This window comes from Protopterus annectens, chromosome 1.part0, assembly GCF_019279795.1.
Source record: "Protopterus annectens isolate FY-2018-M chromosome 1.part0, PAN1.0, whole genome shotgun sequence".
NCBI classification, from domain to species: Eukaryota; Metazoa; Chordata; order Ceratodontiformes; family Protopteridae; genus Protopterus; species Protopterus annectens.
Window position 1 is genome coordinate 447,798,216 of NC_056725.1, and position 25,167 is coordinate 447,823,382.

General features: G+C 42.7%; 1 protein-coding gene across 2 annotated transcripts in view; it reads left to right on the forward strand.

Moving 5' to 3' along the window:
• Positions 1 to 25,167, forward strand: part of CCDC167 (coiled-coil domain containing 167) — a 274,771-nt gene that overhangs the window by 71,142 nt on the left and 178,462 nt on the right. The gene's annotated exons all lie outside the window — the stretch shown is intronic.

Consider the following 25,167-nt stretch of genomic DNA (forward strand, 5'->3'; position numbering starts at 1 on the left):
CCACCTTCCCCTCGTCAATGGCCCTGTTGACTGTTTCAAAGAAATCGACCAGGTTTAAGAGGCAGGATCTGCCCTTAACAAAGCCAAACTGGGTAGGATCCAGTGTCTGTAGGTCCCCAATATCTTTATTTATGAGGTCCATGATGATCCTTTCCATAGCTTTGCAGACCAAGCTAGTCAGGCTTATGGGGCGGTAGTTTCCAGGATCCGTTGAGGCACCACCTTTGTGGGGAGGGACCACTGTTGCTGTACGCCACTCTTTGGGTACATATCCTGTAGTAAGGCTAAGACTGAACAGTAGTTTTATGTTTGGGTTTAGCTCTTCTTGGAGTTCATGTAGGACGCAGCCCGGGACACCATCTGGTCCCATTGATGCTGTGTTTTTTGCTTTGGAGAGGACGGCTCTTACTTGAGATGTCAGGGGGGCAGCACTCTGTTGGGATAGATATTTGCCCTTTTGGTGGGGAGGGGGGGGAGGAGTTTGCACTGAACCTGTCAGCTAGGATGTTGGCAATGTCTGTGGGCTCAGTGTATTTTTCGTCATTTTGGAGTAATTCTGAGCATATCTGGGAATTCCCACCCAGGTTCGTAACATAACTAAAGAAAGCCTTGTGATTATCCTTAGTGTCCTGTGCAATTTTTCTCTCGAAGCTGGCCTTAGACGATTTTATGAGTGCCCGTAGTTTTTTGCTAATACTGATCAGAGATGCCTTCCCTTTTTGGGATTTTGCTCTATCATGTAGTAGCTTCCTCCTTCTATTGTATAGTTTGTTTGTGGCTGGCGTCCACCAGGCAGGACGTCTGCCTTTGGAGGATTGGGTCTTGGTTTTATTTGGGATTGCATGAGCCATGCATTCCTGAAGGTGTTCATAGAATGCGTTTATAAAGGATTCTGCGGTCTGGGCCGTATTTTCCACAGGCCCGGGGGCTTTGAAGGATTCCGCCTCAGTTTTGAGGCGTGTGAAATTTGCTTTAGAGAAGTTTTTCACTGTGGTTTTTCTGGGCAGGGGGTGGGGTCGGGATGTGAATATCCAGTGAGATTAGTTTATGGTCTGATCTTACCAGTGAGGGATACACTTCTGGTCTGGAACATAGTATCCCCATGTTGGTGATGATCAGGTCCAGTATGTTTTCCCCTCTTGTGGGAGTGGTAACAAGTTGTTCCATAGCATTTGAGTTTATAAATTCTAGGAACCTTTGGGCTAGGGTGTTGGAGCTAGAGTAATGCTCCCAGTCTATATTTGGGTAGTTGAAGTCGCCCAATATAATGGTGTTTGGAGAGACCTTCATATTTTCCAGTATTCTCAGGAAGGCCGAGTGGGGTTCCTGTGTTTGGGAGGGTGGTCTATAGCAGGCTATAAACTGGAAGGCAGTTTTACCCACTGTTAGTTGCACATGGATAGTCTGTGATGCTTCATGCTGTGCCACCAACCTGGAGGTGTGGGTATCTTTGACGAATATTGATACTTCCCCTCCTTTTGTGGTTCGGTCCAAGTTTTGGGGCCGAAAAGCATGGTATGAGGTATAACCTGGTAGTGCTGGGGTGCTCTCGGGAGCCTTGAGCCAGGTTTCTGTTACTGCACAGATATCGATGTTCTCCATGCTAAGGAGAGTTTAGTCGCGTGCATCTTGAGGTTTAGACTTCTGGCGTTGAGTAGCATTACTCTTAGTTTCTTATCCCTTGTGATACCTATGGAGGTGGGTTTGTCTTTTGAGCCTTGCCTAAAAAAGGCACTATGGTGGTAGCAAGAGCCTTTGCCAATATCCGAAAGCCCAGGGGTGACTGGTGCAAGCCGTCCCTAGCGAAGCATCGTGGCTTGTCGAGCATGTCATCCCAGGCAGACAGGCATTGGATCCCCTTTGAATGACACCAATACTTAAGCCAATTGTTGAAATTGATCATCTTGTCTTCATATTGTGGCATCATTCTTGGGGAGGGTAAGATGCTACTCAAGGTCAGGGTCATACTGGCCTGGGCTACATGCTCAGAGAGCTCCTCTATGTCTCTTTTCATGTAGTCCAGGGAGGTACATCTCAGGTCATTCACACCAGCATGGACAATGACTGAGTCATATTTGTACTTGCCTTGGAGTGACCTGAGTGCTTGTGTTATGTGGCGGATCCTAGCGCCCGACAGGCAGCTCACCGTGACCTTCTCCTTGTTCAGCCTGGTGAGTATCTCTCTTACTACACAATTCATGACCATTGCAAACAAAATATTACTCATTGGACACCTTTGTTTTAAACTTCTATTCATTTCAACTTCTTTGCTTAGCCAAACATTTACTAGGATTCTAATTTTAATATTTTATATACTGACTCTCATACATTTTTATTCATATACTATTATATTACTATTATATTCTTCCATTATTTGCCATAACATTTTGTGCTGTATTGAATCAAATGCTTTATTTATGTCAGCAAACATTAATTTTGTTTCTTTTTTTTTTCTTTTTTGATATCTTCTACCATTTCCCTAATTAGCATTAATAATTGTTGGCTTCCTTTCATAAATGCCCTCTTCCATTACATAATTCAATTTATGCTGTAATCTTTTCTTTTGTATTATCTTAATAAATAACTTATAATCACTATTAATCAACATTACTAGCCTCCAATTTTTTATTTCATTCTTCTCCCCTTTTTTCCATGCAGGTTCATAGATTACTAGTAGGTTAATTGCCCTTGTGGGCCATTTTAAGCCCAGCCAATTACTCCATGTAAGATTCAAACCCTGCACAATGTGTCTGTAAGGTAAGCACCTTAACCATTATACCACCCTCCCACTCTTATACCAACCTCCTAATGCCCCTACATATTTCTGCATCAAAAATGCCATTGTTTAACCATTTATTAAATACTTTTCTGCCATTGTGTCAAATTCTTTTAAATTAAATATTCTATACTGTCTGGTCTTACTGCTGAATTTATATTTATTTCCTTCATTGGCTTTTCTAAATCCATATTCATAATTTGATTTTCCATTTCTTTATTAATTGTTTTCTGTAAACTGCTTTGTCCTGCAATTATTTTTTATTTATCCCTCTTTTTTTTTCCACCATCTCTTTAACAAAACTGCACTACAATAGTCATAATATTCATTTTTCTCTTTCATCTTCTCCATCCTTATTTTTCACCTCTCTCATTATGCCACTGCTATCCTTTACTTTTTGCTTAGATATGGCAATGCTTCTTCCATTTTTCCTTGTAAAATATTTTTGTGTATACTATTACTATAAATCTTGTAATTTTTTCTTGATCCTTTTATAAATCCCTTCTTCTTTTCTGTACTATTCCCTATCATTTCTGTCCAGATTGTATAACACAGATTTCTGTGTTTCTTTGCATTCCTTTTTATCTGTTTGTCTTTTTTATTTTCCCATATTAAATGTATTCCTTTATATTTCTATGTAAATGTTATCCACCATTCTGACCAATTATTATAAAAATCTCCTATAGTCAAAAATGATCATTCTATAACTTTATTATATCTTTTTCTCATTCCCCTCTTTTTCATTAATTCTCTTTATTCCTCTCCTAATTTTATATGTTCTTTATTCTCTTCTGTTTCTATCCACACAGCCAAATGATCCAAAATGTTTCTATTGCATCTTCTATCGCTATTCTTAAAGTTTTAGATATCAAAATTGTCCATTTCTGTTTTCAGTTTTCCTCTTCTGTATGTACATTTTTTCAAGTTCTATAACTCTGAATTCCCACATTTTATGTCTTCCATTATTTTCTTATCTGATCTCTCTTTTTGTTTTTTACTTCTTAATTCACAGTTAAGATCTCCTATTATTATTATATCCATATTTACTGCAACATAGTTAAACATTTCTTGAAATAATTTCTCTTTTTTTACATATTACATAACCATATATTGCTGTAAGCCTGTAAACTTTCCCTTCCTACCTAAAGTCAACTACCATTTATATTTCTAATTTATCTAAAGTAGAATCTAAAATTTTTATTCTCATCCTATATAATATATATATCCTCAAATATGTTCCTCTACTCAAATTCCATATTATACCTCCAATCCATAAAGTTCCGTTCTTCTTTATTTAAACCCCTAATATCCTCTAATACTGTTAAATGTACTTCATACATTACACCATTTCTAACACCCCAGTCTTTCTTACTACATTCTTTATACCATTAGAATTGACAGATATAATAATGTTTGCTTCCCTTCTTAATTTGCAGTAAATTATTTATTTATCCATTTCATTTCTTTTTTACTTCAAACCTACAGCCTGAAATGTTCTTTTCTTTAATCCTTTTTTCCAGTAGATCTTTTCTTTTTAACCGTTTTCTAATCTGTATCTTCTCCATCACTAACTTCTGATCCACTTTCCCGCTGTCCTTTCCCTTTTTGTGTATTAATTACATTTTCTTCTTGTATATTAATGTCATTACTCTCTCCTTTCTCTTTCTTTTGTCCATCTTGTTGCAGTTGCTCTTTATTGTGTAGCTCTTCTTAATCTGTCCCTCTTTATTAAATTCTGAACCTTTCACTTTCTCACAGTCTATCCATAAATGCCCTATTTGTTTACATTAATAGCATTTCTTTTCAGATTTTCTAGCATCATGACAGGTCTTCTCACATAAATAGCATTTCTTATCATAGTAACTTACAAAATGTCCCTCCCTTCCAGAAAAAAACATGTTTTCGGTTGTCTCCAATAATTAAGAACACCTCTGTGGCCCCTAACAGTAATCATACTAAGAATATGTGAAATTTTTCTGTTTTCCAATTTCAAAATCGCATTAGAGTTCCAAGCCCCTAGCCAAAGTTCTCTGTTATCAGTTCAAAAATGTCCTTCATTTCTTTGCAAAGTTCTTCAGTAAATATTTTTTAATAGTTTCCTTTTCAGTTTCTGTCTGGAATTGTATATTAACTTTTTTTGTGTTTTACAAAAAAAATTCTTTACAATATATTTATTCCATGGATACATTTCTTTTTTTTTCATATTCTACCCCAAAACATTATTAATACTGCAGCAGTCTCAAAGAAAATGCCACAATAAGTCTCATTTTAATCAAAATAAAAGCTCCTGCCTGTTGTGCCTTGATTCCTAAAGGCACAACTATCTTGTCCAATATTTCACAACTGTCCATTTCAAGTTCTTCTTTTATTTTGAATTCTTTCTATGTACTTCTGTCTTTCCATTTCTTCTGTTTTCTTCCTCTCCCTTCTTTCTTCCTTCTGTTCTCCAACCACTTCTGTGAATGTTCTCTTAAGGTCTTGTCCCTCATCTGTATTAATTCTTTCCATCATATCTTCCCAAGGTAATCTTTTCTTGTATCTGGTTCACTCTGGTTTGCAAGTTCTACCAGTAAATCATCCTGCAACCCTCCCGACTGGAGGGTTGTAATAATAATGTCTTCCTGCTGTAGCTCCTCGCCCCTCAAATCTTTGAACAAATTCAGCTGAAAAACATCGTCTGTATCCTTTTACTGGTCTTCCTCAAGATTCTCCCCACTAAGTCTCTCCTCCTCCTTTTCCAAAATCAAAACTGGAAACAAATCTGAGGAATTGGCATTCACCTCTGCTCCACACTCCTCTCTCACCATGCTTAGCTTGCCATTCTCCCAGCTACCACTGCACCAGGAATGTAATGGATGCTCTCACTTGTCAGTCACATCCAGTGCGAGTGTTGTAGCGATAGGGAAGTTCCGTGTTGTCCTGACCAAATTTCCCCTAGTAGTATAAATACCACCTTGGGTCTCCCCTGAAAAGAGACTACTAGCCTAGTGGGGCTAACCTACTCAACAAAGGATGAATGTATAAGTAAATTAATTTGTATTTGTTTATTTGATAACTGGGTAAATAAACTGGTCAGGGACTCTCCCCAGTCATGATCCAAGCTAAAGGTGATAACACAGCAGTAATAGTGTAACTCATGTAAGAGTATTTTTTTGAGATCCATTTATAAATAGTAAAGTGCACAAGTTGCAATATACAGTGAATGTATATAGGTTCATAGGCTCATAGGTTCATACTAGGCTATCTGCCCTGGGGCAATTATAAGCCTAGCCCGATTCTGTATGGCTTACGCCACCCCTTGATTTGAGTATACTGTGCCCTTTTTAAGGTTTAGTTTACTGTGCCTCTGTCTAATAGTGACACGGGAGTAATCCCTGGGACAAACCTACGATCCCCCATCCACCTATCGAGATTCTTCTTGAAGAGATTCAGTGAGGTGCTCTGCCTCACATGAACTGGAATTCTATTCCAGAGCGAAGGGAGCCTCTGGGTTATGAACCTGTCCCTCCAGCAAGTTCTATTTATTTCTGTGCTGACGTTCAAGTCCCTTGAGCGTGTGGTTCTAAGGGATTTAGATTTACTGAGGTGGAGCATGTCCATTAATTCTGGATTTGACATAGCTTTGTATGTCAGGCATAGATCGCCTCGAAGTAGGCGGTATGCAACTGAGTAGAGCTGGAGTTTTTTTAACCGAGCAGCATATGGCATCTGATTGAGACCCTTGATCCTCTTGGTGAGATACTTTTGGGGTCTTTCTAATTGCTGCAGGTGTCTGGTAAGGTACATCTCAAAAGGGGCATTGTATTCTATGATGGGCCTGATGAGGGATGAATAAAGGGGCACGATTACCTCTCTTGATCTAGATGTGAAACTCTTCGTGATGAGGTGGGCTGTGTAGAAGGTCTTTCTAACCACTTTGGCAATGTGGTTTTCAAAGGAGGGATTGCTGTCAACTTGGGTCCCCAGGTCCCTAATGACTTTCTCTGTACTTAATGGGTTTCCGCCTATGTGGTAATTTGTGGGCACATTGTTTTTGCCAAAGGGTATGACTATACATTTTTTGGCATTTAGCTTTAAACCATGGCGCTGGCACCAATTATCTGTCTCTGTGAGACCTTTTTGAAGGATGTTTGTGTCAACTGGAGAGTTGATTATGGCGCCCAGTTTGCAGTCGTCTGCGAACTTGGTGAGCCATAGTCCTCCCACGTTTGCCTGTACCTCGGAAAAGTATATACCGAACAAGAGTGGTCCCAGGACAGAACCCTGTGGGACGCCACTTGTGACCGGTTTCGAGTCGGACATGGCTCCAGCAACTCTCACTCTGTGGGTTCTGTCTTTGAGCCAGTTTGTGACCCATCTTGTGACATAGGGGTTTATATTTAAGCTGGATAGCTTATCTATGATGCCTGAGTGGGGTATTGTGTCAAATGCCTTTGCAAGGTCCAGATAGGCTGTGTGGACTACCTTCCCTTCATCTATGGCTTTGGTGACTGTTTCGAAGAAGTCAACCAGGTTCAAAAGTCAGGATCTGCCCTTGACAAAGCCGAACTGGGTACGATCTAGTGTCTGTAGGTCCCCAATGTCTTTGTTTATGAGCTCCATGATGATCCTCTCCATAGCCTTGCAGACTAAGCTAGTCAGGCTTATGGGGCGATAGTTTCCAGGGTCCGTAGAGGCTCCACCTTTGTGGAGTGGGACCACTGTTGCTGTACGCCATTCTGTGGGCACATATCCTGTAGTGAGGCTGAGATTGTATAGCTGTTTTATTTGAGGGATTAGTTCCTCTTGGAGTTCATGTAGGACGCAACCTGGGACGCCATCTGGTCCCATGGAAGCAGTGTTTTTTGCTTTGGAGAGGGCAGCCTTCACCTGAGCATCAGAGATGTTTGGGAGGCAGCCCTCTGCTGGGATAGATACTTGCTCTTTTGGGGGGGGGAGAAGTTTGCACTGAACCTGTCTGCCAGGATATTGGCGATGTCTGTGGGTTCAGTATATTTTTTGTCGTTTAGAATCAACTCAGAACAAGTCTGGGAGTTGCATCCCAGGTTTCTAACATAACTGAAAAAAGCCTTATGATTGTCTTTGGTGTCCTGTGCAAGTTTTTCTCTCGAAGCTGGCCTTGGAGGATTTTATGAGGGATCGTAATTATTTGCTAGTACTGATCGGAGATGCCTTCCCTATTAGGTATTTTGCTCTATCATGTAGTAGCTTCCTCCTTCTGTTGTACAGTTTATTTATGGCAGGGGTCCACCAGACTGGACGCCTGCCTTTGGATGATTGGGTCTTGGTTTTGTTTGGGATAGCATGATCCATGCATTCCTGGAGATGTCCGTAGAATGCGTTTATATAGGATTCTGCAGTTTGGGCCGTAGTTTCCACTGGCCCTGGGGCCTTGAAGGATTCCACTTCGGTTTTGAGAAGTGAGAAGTTCGCTTTTGAGAAGTTTTTCACTGTGGTTTTCTGGGCTGGGGTGGGGTCGGGATGTGGACATCCAGTGAAATTAATTTATGGTCTGATCTTACCAATGAGGGATATACTTCTGGTGTGGAGCATAGAGTCCCCATGTTGGTAATGATCAGGTCTAGTATGTTGTCCCGCTTGTGGGAGTGGTGACTAGTTGTTCCATAGCATTTGAGTTTATAATTTCCAGGAACCTTTGGGCTAAGGTGCTGGGGCTTGAGTAGTGCTCCCAGTCAATGTTTGGGTAGTTGAAGTCGCCCAATATAATGGTGTTCAGAGAGATCTTCATGTTCTCCAATGTTTTCAGGAAAGCCGAGTGGGATTCCTGACTTTGAGAGGGTGGTCTGTAGGATGCTATAAACTGAAAAGCAGTCTTGCCCACTGTTAGTTGCACATGGATGGTCTCCGATACTTCGTGCAATGCCACTAACCTGGAGGTGTGGATATCCTTGATAAATATGGAACCTCCCCCTCCTTTTCTGGTTCGGTCCGGGTTTTGGGGCCGAAAAGCATGATATGAGGTATAGCCTGGTAGTGCTGGGGTGCTCTCTGAAGCCTTAAACCAGGTTTCTGTCACTGCACAGATATCGATGTTCTCTATACTGAGGAGAGCTTCGAGTGCGTGCATCTTGAGGTTAAGACTTCTGGCGTTTAGCAGCATTACCCTTAGTTTCTTGTTCCTTGTGCTGTCTATGGGGGTGGGTTTGACTTTTGAGCCTTGCCTAAAAAAGGCACTATGGGGGTGGCAAGAGCCTTTGCCAATATCCGAAAGCCCAGTGGTGACAGGTGCAAGCCATCCCTAGCGAAGCAACATGGCTTGTCGAGCATGTCATCCCAGGCTGACAGACACTGGATCCCCTTTGAATGACACCAAAATTTTAGCCAATTGTTAAAATCGATCATTTTGTCTTTGTACTGTGGCATCATTCTAGGTGAGGGTAAGATGCTGCTCAAGGTCAGGGTCATACCAGCCTGGGCTACATGATCAGAGAGCTCCTCTATGTCTCTTTTCATGTAGTCCAGGGAGTTACGTCTCAGGTCATATGTAATTTAAGACTGACGTTGTCAAGTAGTCATGAAGCAAATTTAGATTGTGCGAGAGCCTGTCAGACTGCTGAACAGTTTATCTTTTAATGCCATGCCGTTGATGTCAATTGTCTGAAAATGACTTTTAGTGATCATGGAAGTTGCACTTTTCCCCACTGTTACAGCATTTTTTTTTTCTACTGAACAGTATTCGAAGTAAATGCATTCATGAATCCTGGTTGTACATAGTTTAAGAAATGTTGACATAGTCGAATAGCTTCAGGAGAGTTTATAAAAAAGTACGAAGAAAGTGTGCTTTTGTAAAGTACTTTGTTTTGAAACATTGCATGTCATTTTATGTTATTTTATTACATCAACATGTCACAGCATAAAAGTATGTAAGCTTTAAGCTTGGAATTAGGAAGAGAAATTATTTATTTATTTTATTTTTATTTATTTTACATTTGTTAACTGGGAAAGTCCGACTGGATATAGGTCCATTTTCAGTGGTGGCCCGGGGAGAAAAGCTCCAGACATACTTACATTGATACATACAGTGAAATGTTACAAAATGGACATTTGTTCAACAATAGAGACACACATATTCAAGATTTTCTAGAATACATACAGGAAATATTTAGAAATTATTAACTTTTAAGGGAGAACACATACATTTTTAGTAGTACATGGTTGTGCAAGTTATCATCCTTTCCTTAGTACTTTCCAGTAGGTAAGAGACATGTAATCAGTCTTCTAAATCAGTTAATGAGTCAGAGTAATAACAATGAAAGTTTCTACACATAGTAAGGTTTTCATTTATAGATAATATTTGAGGAGGGATTAGGTGGTATAGCGGTTAGTGTTGTCGCCTCATAGCAAGAGGTTCTCCGGTTCGATCCTCGGCTGAGGTGCCTTCTGTGTACAATCTGCATGTCCTCCCTGTGGTCGCATGGGTTTCCTCCGGGTGCTCCGGTTTCCTCCCACATCCCAAAGACATGCTGTAGTAGGTGGACTGGACACTACAAATTGGCCCTAGGTGTGAGTATGTGCATGTGTGCCCCTTCCGTGGAAGGTTGGGTGCCGGGCTGGCAACTCAACACCGTAAAACTCCACTGCCAATCATGAGCAGGCAGGTGATCTGCTGTGTCAACCCCTAACTAGGAAAAGCCAAAAAAAGAAGAAGATTTGAGGAGGGATTAGTCGGGCTTTGTACAGGGACATAGCAAATGCATTTTTAGGTGTTTTTTTAAGAGATATTTTGAATTGAGTTAAGGAGGGAACTGTAGTGAGTTCCGCAGGAAGTAAGTTCCAGGTTTTGCCAACAGAGTTGGTAAGTAGTGATTCACCAGCTGAATTGTTGGATTTAACAGTTTGTACTAGCGTTCTGTTGGAGGAGCGGAGAGTTTTTAGGTTACTGTAGCGGTTGATAATATGTTTCATTATGGTTGTGCTGTCTGGTTGGTAGAGAACTTTGTGAACAACTATTAATTGGTTATATTGACGTTGGCAGGGTAGTTCTAGCCAGCCTCGCAATTTAAGGTTTAGACAGTGATGTGTTCTATATGCTGATCCTGTGGCAAATCTGGCAGTATTATTGTAGCAGCTAGTAAGTTTATTGAGGTCAGATTTGCTTAGGTTTATGAAGATGGGTGAGGCATAAAGAAGGGTTGATAGCAAATGTGTCCGGGCAGTCACAGTCCTAGCTGATGGGGTTAGGAATTATTTAATCTTATGTAAAGAGCCTAGTTTCTTATTAACTGTTTTAATAGTTTTGTCACCGTGAGCATCAAACTTAAGATTATTGTTGATTATTACGCCTAGTAGTTTAGTACTTGGTTCTGGGGAAATTATTGTGCCATTGTTAGATTTTATGGTAAGTGATGGTAAAGGGACCTTATGAGTGGGGGTGAAGAGTAACAGCTTAGTTTTATTTGGGTTTAATAGTAGATGGCGACCAGTGAGCCAGTTTTCTACTTTGCTGAAGGTGTTTTGGGATAAAGACTGTAAGTCTGTGGGGGAGGTGGCAGCACAGATTAGGGTAGAGTCATCTGCATACTGAATACAAGTTGCAGTGTCAGAGACCAGGTTCAAGGCTCCAGAGAGCACCCCTGCATTATCAGGTTATAATTCATACCACACCTTTTGTCCACCTATCCTGAACTGAAAGACTAAAGGTGGAGGCGTGTCCATATTCATTAAGGATATCCACACCTCCAGGCTAGTTGCTCAGCATAATGCATCCGAGATTGTCCAAGTGCAATTAACTCTGGACAAGACCGCAATCCAAATTGTAGCTTGCTACAGATCCCCCACCATGCCCCAGGACTGCCACTCCTCATTTCTTGATACACTGGAAAATATTAGGGTACAACCCAACACCCTAATAATAGGCGATTTCAACTACCCCACCATTAACTGGGAAAACTACTGATGTAGCAACTCTTTTGCTCAACGTTTTCTGGAATTCATAAATTCCAACACCTTGGATCAACTCATCCACACCCCCACCAGGGGCAGCAATATCCTAGACCTGGTCATTACCAACATGGGTGACCAGTGTTCCACACCAAAGGTCAATTCCTCGTTGGTCAGATCCGACCACAAGCTAATCACCCTAGACATCCACATCCCGCCCCCACTAGAGAAACTACTGTAAAAAATTTCTTCAAAGGCAACTTCACATTTCTTAAGACAGAAGTGGCAAACTTCACGACACCCATGCAGATGGACAGTAGAGGTACGACTGCTGAATCATACACAAATGCACTTTATAAGCACTTACATGACTGCATGGATCATGCTATCCCTAACAGAACCAAGATGCTATTCTCCCAAAAAAAAAATGAAGCCAATTTTTTACAACAGAAGAAAGAAACTGTTGCAAAAAAGAGTAAAATCCCATGATTGGAGGAACTCCCTGGTCAGCCACAGTAAGAAGCAGAGATCCCTCATAAAGTCCTCCAAAGCTAGTTACGAAAACAAAATCGCCACTGGTTCTAAAGACAACCACAAAGCATTCTATAACTATGTCAAGCATCTCAATGGCAACACTCAGATCTGCTCTGAGTTACAGATAGGTTCAGTGATAATTTTACCCCCCTCTCACCCCCTAAAGGACCCATCTCTATACCAGAAGAATACAAAGTTCCTGTAATCACGGCTGCATAGGTAAAAAACACACTCTCCAAAGCCAAAAACACAGCATCCATGGGACCTGACAACATCCCAGGCTGCGTTCTACATGAACTACAGAACGAACTGCCACCCCACCTAAGTACCATGTTCAATCATAGCCTCACCTCAGGCTTTGTGCCCACTGAATGGTGCACAGCGACAGTTATCCCACTCCACAAAGGGGGAGCCACCACGGACCCCGGGAACTACCGCACCATTAGACTGACAAGCCTGGTCTGCAAGACCATGGAACGTATCATCATGGAACTTATAAACAAAAACATTGGTAATCTCCAAACTCTGGACCCTACCCAGTTCTGGTTTGTAAAAGGCAGATCATGTCTCCTAAACCTGATAGACTTTTTCGAAGCAGTCACCAAAGCTGTAGACGAGGGTAATGTGGTTCACACAGCCTATCTAGATCTCGCCAAGGCTTTCGACACCATCCCCCACTCTGGAATTATAGATAAACTCACTAAACTATGTCACAAGATGGGTTGCCAATTGGCAACCACTGTGAAAGTAGCAGACTCCAAATCCGACTTCAGATCAGAGACAAGTGGAGTACCACAGGGTTCAGTCCTGGGTCCTCTCTTGTTTGGTATCTACTTCTCTGAAGTACAGGCTAACATAGAAGGTCTTTGGCTAACAAAGTTTGCAGATGAAACTCCTAACACTGTGGACATCCTACAAAAGGGCCTCAGTGAGAAAAATGCCTGGTGTCAAAGCCATGGCCTCAAGCTCAATGCCAAAAAGTGCATTGTCATCCCCTTTGGTAAAAACTCTGTACCCATGAACTACCACTTAGGCGGTAGTCTGCTTAACATCGAAAGTGTGATAAGAGACCTTGGGACACAGGTGAACAGTAGTCTCTCCTTTGATAATCACATCGCCACAGTAGTCAGGAAATCCTTCTACGTGGCACACCTCATCACAAAAGGTTTCTCATCCAGGAAAAAAAGAGGTCATTGTTCCCCTCTACTCGTCACTCATTAGACCCATTATAGAGTACAACGCCCCTTTTGGTATGTACCTCACAAGACATCTACAACAACTGGAAAGACTGCAGAAATACCTCACAAAGATGATTACCGGCCTCAAACAGATGCCCTACGCAGACTGTCTCAAAAAACTCCAGCTTTACTCCGTCGCATATTGCCTACTCAGAGGCGATCTCTGCCTAACGTACAAAGCTATGTCAAACCCAGAGCTGTTGGACATGCTCCACGCAAAGAAATCCCAATCCCTCTGAGCTACATGCTCTACAGACCTAAGCCTGGTCACCACAATAAACAGAACATGCTGGAGGGATAGATTCCTGTCCCAGAGACTCCCCATACTCCTGAACAAACTACCTATCTATGTCAAGCAAAGCTCCTCATTAGCACTTTTCAAGAAAAATCTTGATAATTGGATGGGAAATAGGAAATTCACCCCAGGGATCACTTCTGTGGCTCTGCTTGACAGTAGCACAGGAAAATAATTTTCTTGGATGGCAGAAGCCAGGGTACCTTTTTGGCTAGGCTTTTATGGGCCCTAGGGCCAATAGCCACTAAAGTACCTACCTATGAAACTATTTGGAATGACTTTATACAGATCATTAATGAAGATGGAGAATAGTAGGGGGCATAATATAGAGCCCTAGGGGACTCCAAGGGTGATTGGTAATAGGGAAGAAAAGTTATCCTTCTATAGTACAGCTTGTTGTCTGCCACTTAGATAGGAATGAAACCATTTCATTGCTAGGTTATATGTGGAGAGTGTTTTTAGTGTCCCTAAGAGTAGCTGGTGGTTTACCATGGCGAAATGCCTTGGAATGGTCTAAGAAGAGGACAGAGGAGAGCTTGTTGTTATTATGGTTTTGATTTATTGTGTGAGAGAAGGAAAGAAGGGTTGAGGTTGTACAATGGTAAGGTCTAAATCCCTGCTGGGAGGGGGCTAGGAGATTGTTCAGATTGAGATAGGCTAGGAGTTGTTTATGGATACATTTTTCCATAATTTTAGCTAAGGGTGACAGGATGGCTATAGGCCTGTAATTTGTGTTCAGTAGAATTCCCCCCTTTATGGAGAGGAATAATCTGGGAGATTTTCTAGATAGAGGGGATATAAGCTTCAACAATAGGTCTATTGATTTAGTATTGAAATGGGATATGCTATTTCATCAGCGGCTTTTTGTAGATACTCTGCGGGTAGTAGGTCTGCCGAAAGGGTGGTGGGTTTTAATTTCTTGACTAGTGACCTAATAAACGATGTTGGTACTGGCTGAAAGTTGAAGAGGAAATGATTATTGGGTGTGGGATCGGTAGGACTTGGGCTATTGGGAGCTAGTTTGTTAGCAAGGGATTGAATGGTTTCTGTAAAGAAAGTGTTAAAGGTCTTAGACACAGTTTTTGGAGGGTAGTCAAGAGGGTAGTGGTAGACAATTGTCCTGGATGGAGAAGTTTATTTATGCTAGACCAACATTTTTGCAGATGATTTTGGTGTTTTTGTTGAAGGTGACAGTAGTAGTTTTTTTTTTGTCTAGCATAACAGACTTCTTTGTATCATTCCTTAGTTGTTTATAATAAGGTGGTCTTTTGGGGATTTAGTGGTTCTCCAGGAGGCCCACACTTTATTTCTGCATACGATTTTTTGTCTGGTATCTTTTGACAGCCACAATGCTACTTTATTATTGGTTCTGATAGTACGTTTGGGAGCATGGTTATCTAGGATAGCAAGAAACTTAACAGTTAAAGGACAAGATTGCATTTTGTGTGATTAAAGCTTTGAAAATCCTTAAAGGATTTTTTCTGGTCTGGGTGTGAATTGTAATTTTTCTATAATGAGCATATTAAAGTTGGTAAGGGGACCTTAGTGGCTATAATATGCTTAAAATTCATTAAGGAACTTCATATGGTGTCACACAATGGGATAGCTTGAAAACTGTAGGGGCAAAATGTGGGACTCAGACTTGTGAGGTGAGTAGGAAACAAGTTGTCTTGTAAGAGATGTACCGGTTATGCAATGGGAGAAGGGAGAAGATCATTTGTTTTAAACCATGAATTGATGAACGTGAGGCCTTCTACTAGGCCTGAGTTATTTGCAGAATTGCAAGATCATTTGCATACAAATGTTTTAATTAATGCATATTGTTTTGTGAGAAATTGTGAGTAGTACTGGGTCCAGAACAGAACCGTGTGGGACACCTTTGTGGGGAGCAGACTTTGTTAATGTACTATTGATTGAAATATTGAATAATCATTTACAGACACAGTTAGCATTACTTTGTATTGTTCGTTGCTAATTCTTACTTTGCTGGAACTGCTATTTTACTTTGTATCTGTTACCAGGCTTATTAATCCATCTGCCTAGTTGTGCCGTGTGAGGTAAGCATTCCAGTGTTCCACTGCACTAGTTGCATTTCTACCTTGTTAAAAGGTCTTTGCTTGACCTATTCATGGTCTTCTCCTCCTTCCAGCCCTCCTATATAAATAGTATTTACACCTTCTTTATTTCCTATGCAAACAAGCCAAGATGACTGCTCTTAGTAATTGAACCCTCCCTTCTCACATGGCAAACACAGTAGTCAGGTTGAACTTTCAGCTGTAGATAATTAAGACTTTGGAACCCAATTCCTTATTTCCCTTATTTAAAATTTTCCCTATCAAATATTTTCCATGACAGTAGCATTTTTTATGGTTTAATCAACCTCTTCTTTTTGGGGGGGTTATACCCCCCACTCTCCCCATTACCACATCACAGTTCTTGTATATGTCTTAACTTATTACAAGGGTGATGTAGTCAGCTAGTGCAGCAAACATGGTCTAATTCAGTGAAAACATTGTAGTAACTTGAACAGGTCTGACTTTGTGGGGGTATGCCCAGAACTCAGTGTGTGTATGATAGAGAAACTAGACCTGGATAGGACACTGCCTCCTTACAGGTTGTGCATACATGAGGAGAATGAGAGGGAGAGAAGGTTGGATGATGTGCGGATAGTGAATCATGACGTGCAGTGGATTAGCAAGGAGGAAGTAAGGATAGCTATGAAGAGGATGAAGAACAGAAAGGCTGTTGGTCCAGATGACATACCTGTGGAAGCATGGAAGTGTTTAGGTGAAATGCCAGCGGAGTTTTTAACTAGATTATGAAATCTTGGAAAGTGAAAGGATGCCTGAGGAATGGAGAAAAAGTGTTTTGGTACCGATTTTTAAGAATAAGGGTGATGTGCAGAGCTGTAGTAACTACAATGGGATTAAACTGATCAGTCACAGCATGAAGTTATGGGACAGAGTAGTGGAAGCTAGGTTAAGAAGGGAGGTGATGATTAGTGATCAGCAGTATGGTTTCATGCCAGGAAAGAGCACTACAGATGCGATGTTTGCTCTGAGAGTGTTGATGTAGACGTACAGAGATGGTCAGAAGGAGTTGCATTGTGTCTTTGTGGATTTAGAGAAAGTATATGACAGGGTGCCTAGAGAGGAGTTGTGGTATTGTATGAGGAAGTCGGGAGTGTCAGAGAAGTACGTAAGAGTGGTACAGGATAAGACGAGGGTAGTGTGACAGTGTTGAGGTCTGCGGTGGGAGTGACGGATGCTTTTAAGGCAGAGGTGGGATTACATCAAGGATCAGCTCTGAGCCCTTTCTTATTTGCATTGGTGATGGACAGGTTGACAGACGAGATCAGACAGGAGTCCCCGTGGACTATCATATTTGCAGATGACATTGTGATCTGTAGTGAGAGTAGGGAACAGGTGGAAGAGACCCTGGAGAGGTGGAGATATGCTCTAGAGAGGAGAGGAATGAAGGTCAGCTGGACTAAGACAAAATATATGTGTGTGAATGAAAGGGAGGATAGAGGAATGGTGAGGATGCAGGGAGTAGAGGTGGTGAAGGTGGATGAGTTTAAGTACTTGGGATCAACAGTTCAGAGTAATGGTGAGTGTAGAAGAGAGGTGAAGAAGAGAGTACAGCCAGGATGGAGTGGGTGGAGAAGAGTGTCAGGAGTGATTTGTGACAGACGAATACCAGTAAGAGTGAAAGGGAAGGTCTACAAGAGGGTAGTGAGACCAGCTATGTTATATGGGTTGGAGACAGTGGCATTGACAAAAAGGCAGGAGTCAGAGCTTGACGTGGCATAGTTGAAGATGTTAAGATTTGCACTGGGTGTGACGAGGATGGACAGGATTAGGAATAAGTATATTAGTGGGTGAGCCCAAGTTGGAATATTTGGAGACAAAGCCAGAGAGGCAAGATTACATTGGTTTGGACATGTGCTGAGGAGGGATGCAGAGTATATTGGGAAAAAGATGCTAAGGATGAAGCTGGCAGGTAACAGGAAAAGAGGGAGGCCTAAGATAAGGTTTATGGATGTGGTGAGAGATGACATGCAGGTGGTTGGTGTGACAGAGCAAGATGCAGAGGACAGGAAGAAATGGAAACAGTTGATCTGCTGTGGCGACCCCTAGTGGAAGCAGCTGAAAGAAGAAGAAGTTTCTGTCTGTTCTTCATAAAATTTGTGGTTTTCTGGCAAATCACTGAGGACTTAAGTCAATAAATAATAACAGGCATTTAAATATAAGATATGTAAATTGTCTCATTAAATTGCAAATTTAAGCTAACAAAAAGCTGTAATAAGCCAGAAATGTTGATTTCTCATGTTTTTAATTGTTCTGAACAAAGGTTAAAGAGAAACATAGTTTGCTGCTCTTTGGAATGTACACTACCTTCTATGTTTTTACCAACCATGGACCCCATAGAGGCACAACTCAGACACCTACTTCTAAGTTAAAGTGCTGTAAAGTAGTCTTCTTTGACATACTAATGGCAGATATTTGAGTTTCAGACTTTATTTCATTCAGAAAACACATGCCAACACAAATCCTGTTACTCTATCAATTTTCTAAGTTTATATGAGCAATGTTTAAAATCTATCCCTATTTTTGGGACTTTGTCCCTGCCCCCATCATTTTAGGCTTTGTTCAGATTTCTAGTGCTAAAAGGTTGAGAGGTATGGCTGTCACACATGAAAGGCACACCTACTGGCAATATGAAGGAACACCAGTTTGACTATGGCATGCCTTTGTGGAGGAAATCAAAGCATACAGTTGAAAATTCATGTGGACTGGGGAAGGGGTGTGCAGGTTGCACACAGAAGGCACCCAAAATAAAACCAAGCACTGTGAGGCAGCAGTGTTAACAGCTGCGTCAGTGTTATCAGCTGTTTCTACTGCATTACTCATCCAGTCCTGTGGAGATGGTGTGGAAATGTAGATCTGATATTGTTAATCCTCGTTCATTCCTTACGCATGGGTATCGGTTCCAAGCTCGAAACCGAGCCGGCCATTTTCCAAGCTCGTGTCAGCTTCAAACTCTCGAGCTAAACTCTTACCCACAATCCACCTCTCCCTGTTACCTCAGATTTCGTTTACCACGTTGACATCCGGTCGTGTCAAGCTACTTCTCTTGAGTTAAGTACAGTCAATTGTTTAATTGCTTTACAAATTACTTTTCTGTCAGAAAAGTTGATCTTTTATTGCCTCTTGCCCTATCGCATCTAGCGTTCATAATTTCCTCAGGTTTTTTTTGTCCTTTACTTCCCCTTTTTACCGCAAGGTAATTTTCTCCTTACTATCATTGGTAATCCTTTTCCCTTTCTCTTTCATACCTTCAGGAACTCTCTTGTACCATTGTTGGTACTTTTCTATTTGTTAATATGGCAGATAAAAAGGGTAGTCCGAGGTTTAAGCGGTGTTCTGTTTGTGGACACAAACTGCGTACTTCGGATGCACACTCTTTATGTGTTTATTGTTTGGGAGCTTCCCATTTATCTGTTGAACCACCTTGTACTATTTGTGAAAACTTTTCTAATAGAACTTTGTTTGAAAGGAAAAATAAGCTGATACTGAAGGGACTTCTAAAATCTCCCTTTTCAGAGGCTATGTCTGGGTCAGAGGTCTCAACCCCTCCTAAAGCCCATAAGAAAATGTATGTTTCTACTAAGGCTAAATCCTTGCCTTCATCCCGGCTGGGGACTCTCAAAAACCAAAATCTAAAAAGGCTAAAATTTCGGCTCCGGAGCTCTCTGTCAGCCCCAGTGCTTTTGGTGCCTAGACCTTCGGCTCCATTGTGATTTCGGCTCCGTCCTCTCCTGCAGCCTTCTACATATCGGCACCGAGGGGCTCCTCTGTTCAGACCTTTACCACTTTATCGGCACCGACCGTTCAGTCGGCACAGACCTTGACCGTGTCGGCTCCAAGATCTTCCTCGGAACCAAGGCCTTTATTGTTGACTCCAGTTTTGTCAGTTCCAGATTCGGCACCGGTGCAGACAATAACATCGGCACTGATGACTTCTTCGGTGCAGACTGCAGTAGTTCAGTCTTTCTCGGCACCGTTGTCCTCTGTGCGGTCAGATGAGATGGGCACCAAGTCTGCCTCTTTTGTGGACAGGCCTGTTTCTCCCTCAGTCTCTGTGAGGTCCACTAGAAGTCTTTCTGAACATGATGTGTGCATCTTGTGGACCAGGCATTCTTGGCCAGAGGTATTCCACCCCCCAGGAACTATCCTTCCTTGGGAGGTGATCACCCATCTCCAAAGACACCTTCTTATTCTCCTCCTGCATTGCCTTTGAAGTCCATGGATATAGTACAGCCCTCCTCTTCTGCGGTTCCCTTTATGGATCTCACTAAGGAACCGCAGTTGCCTTCGTGGCAGGAAAGTTTTGCTAGAACCCAGGATGTCAGCTGTGACATGCATAGCTTGCTGCTCCACAGCCATCCAGGGACTCAGAGTCAGCAGGCTGAGCCACTTAAGGGAGGAGTGCCCCCTGTCCCTGACATACACTCCTCTCCGGGTGGACCAGCCTTCCAACTGATGGAGAAGGCTTTTGCTGCTGCTGGCCATACCAGACTGTCTATACCTCCGCCCTCCCCTGGTACACTGGTTTCACAGGTCGCACTTATCGAACACAGGGTGCAAGGGCCTCAGGACATATTCCTCAGGAATCCCCTTTTCCGTTTTCTTCCTCAGCTTCTCCCGCTGAGGAGGTTCACCTGAAAAGTTTGTGTAAGAGGAAGCACATGGACTCCACAGAGGAGTCTCTCACCAAAGACACAGATTTCGATGAGGGGGGAAGGATCCTCTTGGTCACCCTCTGAGGTATCCTTTGGCGATATCCTTGAAATCCTGAAACAGAGAGGTGACTGGCATCCCTCTAATCCAACCCCTGAGGAATCTGTGTTCCTTCAGGCCTTTTGCAACCAGCCACTTACCTCCTGGGTTACTTCACCTGCCGATGAACTTGTCAAGTTCATCGTGCAGCGTGCTTGGAAGGCCCCTGATATTGTTGAAGCTATTCCCCGGAGGCCAGATAAGATCTTGTCCCCTCCTGCTTCAGATCCCCATTGGTCCAAAGGTCTTCCTGTAGATGCTTTGGTGGTGGCAGCCGCAACAAAAAAGGGGTCTGGCAGAAGAAGAAAACCAGACTGTCTATCTGCCTAACAGAGAGTCCCGGGCCCTGGACAGAATAGGGAAGCGCACGTTTGCTTCAGCGACCTTTGCTGTCAGGTCCCTGAATTATATAGCACATTTTACCAGGCTTCAAAGGGATCTGGTTTCTGAGCTCTCTGAAACCTTGGATGGTGCAGTGTCTGATGAGGTCCATGACAAAGTGGCCTCTCAGCTGACCACCATTGAGTCTATATCTAACTCCTCTATGCGACTGATATCTCAAGCATCAGAAGAAGCATCTAGAGCGGTGTGTTCAGCTGTGGTCTTGAGACGACACACCTGGATGCGCTTGTGCAACTTCGCGGAACCTTTTAAGTCTTCCTTTCTTAATGCCCCCATTGAGCCCTTCTCGTTGTTTGGGCCCAAAGTTAAAAGCACACTGGCCAGATGTGAACAAGATGGTAATACTCTTTCTGCCGTAGGTGCCCATTATTCTTCCCCTCAACGTGCTTTCTCCTGAAACCAAAAGAGTGGGAAGATGTAGTTCAAGAAATCTCAGGGTTCTTTCCATGACACACAGGCCGAGTTCTCCCCCAGAGGCAGAGGGGGAAACTCACAGGGAAGACGCTCGTTTCATGGCAGAGGGGGACCGTGTAACCAGGGTTCCAGGGATTCTTTCCCTGGTCAATCCTACCAGTGCTCCTGAAGAGCGGCCCAACTCCTTTCCTCTGGAGGTGGTTGGGGGACATTTCTCCTTGTACCCTTCTGCCTGGCTAACCATCACCACCGATTCTTGGGTACAAAGGATCATAACCAGAGGTTATCATATCCCCTTCGATCTTTGTCCCATCCATTCAAAAAATCTTCCCGACATTACACCCAGTCAAAGGGAAGAAGGAGCACTAGAGATAGAAAAGCTGCTAAGAAAAAGAGTCATCCAAATAGTCCCTCCAGACCAGATAGGATCCGGATTCTACTCAAGACTATTTTTGGTGCCAAAGAAAATCGGGGACTGGAGACCAATTTTGGATCTCGGTGTTTTGAACAAGTTTGTGAGAGTACAAAAATTCCAAATGGTCACTATACAGTCTATCCTCCTGCTTTTGGAAAAAGACGATTGGATGTGCTCTATAGATCTTCAAGATGCGCACTACCACATAACCACATAAAGGTGGACAGGCCATCAAGAAGATTTCTGCACTTCCGTGCGGGAGCCAGTCACTACCAGTTCAGAGTACTGCCCTTCAGACTCTCTACAGCCCCCAGAGTGTTCACAAAGTACATGGCAGTTGTCACAGCTCACTTGCGACTTCAAGGATTCCAGGTGTTTCCATACCAAGACGACTGGCTCATTTCCGCCCCCACCAGACATCTACTGGAAAAAGCCTTGGCATACTCTCTCCTCACTGTTAAAAGGCTAGGCATAACCATAAACTGGCAGAAATCCAATCTCACCCCATCTCAGTCGACAGAATTCAGAGGGGTTATCGTGGACACAAAAAACTGCAGAGCCGCTATTCCAGAGCACAGAATTTTAAGGATAAAGCAACAACTAATTCCAATCCTTTCAAAGGAAACATCCACGGCTCACTCGGTTCTACAGCTGTTGGGTTCCATGGCAGCCTCCATCACCATTGTTCCCCTGGCCAGGTTTCACATTAAGCTTCTACAATGGCTACTGCTCACCCAATGGTATCCTTTTCAGCATCCTCTTTCAGCCATGATTCGAGTAACCCACAGGTGCAAACAGGATTTAAATTGGTGGATGACACACAATCTCTCTCTCAGTGGTCTCGCCCCTTTTCCCCCAGCAACCCAAGGCCACAGTGACCACGGACACCACCCTGATTGGGTGGGGGGGGGGCTATGTCAGGGACAGACAGTCCAAGGCACTTGGTCCCAACTGGAGGCCCATCTGCATATAAATGTTCTAGAGCTGAGGGTGGTGCTTCTGGCGTTGCAAGCATTCCATCCCCTGCTGCCGTCTGGGACAATTGCAATTCAATCAGACAACATGGCGGTGGTCTGGTACATCAACAAGCAAGGTGGAACCAAATCTTACCCCCTTTGTCGAGAGGCCATGAGGATATGGCTACCAACCGTTTTCTTCTAGCAACGCACATTCCCGGGAGTTCCAACATGGTAGCAGACAGACTCAGCAGGTGCATTCTGCAACCTCACGAGTGGTCCCTGAATCCCTTGATAGCGGCAGAGATCTTCCACCGATGGGGCCGTCCTTGCTGCGACCTCTTTGCATCCCCGACCAACTACAAATGCAGCAACTACTTTGCCCTGATTCCCCCTCCGGGATAGTCACCCAGGGACGCTGTAGTCCACGTTTGGCCCTCGGGTCTTCTCTACGCATTTTTGCCCTTTCCTCTCATTCCCCAGTTTATGAAGAAAGCCCGGTGGTTGAAGAGCAAGGTAATCCTCATAGCACCATATTGGCCACGACAGATTTGGTTCCCATTCCTTTGGCCTCACCTACTAGATCGACCATGGATTCTCCATCCAATCCTGGAGTTGATCTCACACCCACAGAACCTGATTCATCCCAACCTGAACAGCCTGAAGCTAACGGCTTGGCTACTCCAATTCCCTTGATTGCCAGGCAGAATGATCTTTCTTTACCAGTACGTGATATTCTCATTGCTTCTCACAAGTCTTCCACTAGAATTACTTATCTGAGCAAGTGGAAAAGATTTACCTGTTGGTTGAAAGGTAAACAAGTAGACCCCTTTTCAGCACCAGTGCCGTTAATACTAGACTATCTGGCCGACCTTTTTCAATTGGGTCTATCGGCCTCTACCATTAGAGTTCATTTGGCTGCAATTTCTAATTTTCATGAGGGTGTCTAAGATTCCTCTCATGTCCCGTAAATTGTGCAAGACCTTCATAAAAGGTGTGAATCATCTGAAGCCACCTTTTAGAGAACCTGTTCAACCATGGGATTTATCATTAGTTCTACAAGCTCTGACAATGGCACCTTTTGAACCAGCCTCTTCTTGTGACCTCAAGTATTTGTCATGGAAAATCTTGTTTTTGGTCGCTATTACTTCTGCCAGACGTATTTCTCAACTTCAGGCTTAATGTATCAAGAGTCCATACTTAATTTTTCATAGAGATAAAGTGTCTCTGAGAACTAATCTGTCATTTCTGCCTAAAGTGATCTCTGAAATGTCCATTAATCAAGCCATTGAATTGCCAGTTTTCTTTCCCAATCATTCAAACAGAGGAGAGTATTGACTACATACCCTAGATATACTCAGGCAAATCCGTTTTTACTTAAACAGGACTAAACCCTTTCGTAAATCTGACCAGTTATTTTTGACCTTTTCTGGACCTAGATTAGGATCTGCTGTTGCTAAGGTCACATTAGCTAGATGGTTGACGGACTGTGTGACCTTCATTTATACACAACATAATATCTCGTTGCCTACTACCATGAAAGCTCATTCAACAAGGTTGGTGGCAACTTCTGCTGCCTTCCATGCCAGAGCTTCTTTACATGACATCTGTGCAGCTGCAACTTGGGCTATGCCTCATACCTTCATCAGTCATTACAAATTGGATTTGACCTCCAGGGGAAGAGCATCTTTTGGTCCTATGATGCTCAGGAATGTCCTTCCATGAGAGCCCCCCAGGAATAGAGGTAGCTGGGGACTCTGTCCCATGCGTAAGGAATGAACGAGGATTAACAATATCAGATAAAGAAGTTATGTCTTACCATAACATTCCATCTGTATTGTTGATACTCATTCAGTCATTACGACCCTCCTTCCTTCCCCCCTCCTCTGGTTTCTAGTGGATCTCACCATCCGGTTCTCTTAGGTTATTTGACCAGAGGTAGCCTCTACCTTCTTTAACTTGCAAACTCAATCTGAGGTAACAGGGAGAGGGGGATTGTGGGTAAGAGCTTAGCTGGAGAGATTGAAGATGACGCTAGCTTGGAAAATGGCCAGCTCAATTCCGAACTCAGAACCGATACCCATGCGTAATGACTGAACGAGGATCAACAATACAGATGGAACATTATGGTAAGACATAACTTCTTTTTATTTGAACTCCGATACATAGTGTGTGCTGTGCTGTTGTGCAACAAATAAAAAATCTTTAAGAGGTCGGGTGTCTGATTGTTGATAAGTCACTGTAGCTTGCACTGCTTTTACTTTTTATGATTTTTTTTCAACTGTCCTGGAACGATTTGCCTTGCTTATTTGAAATTGTCTCTTTCCTGCTGTCTGTCTCCTTTGCTTATGTTTTATCCATCATCTGTGATGTGATAACATACTCCTATAGATC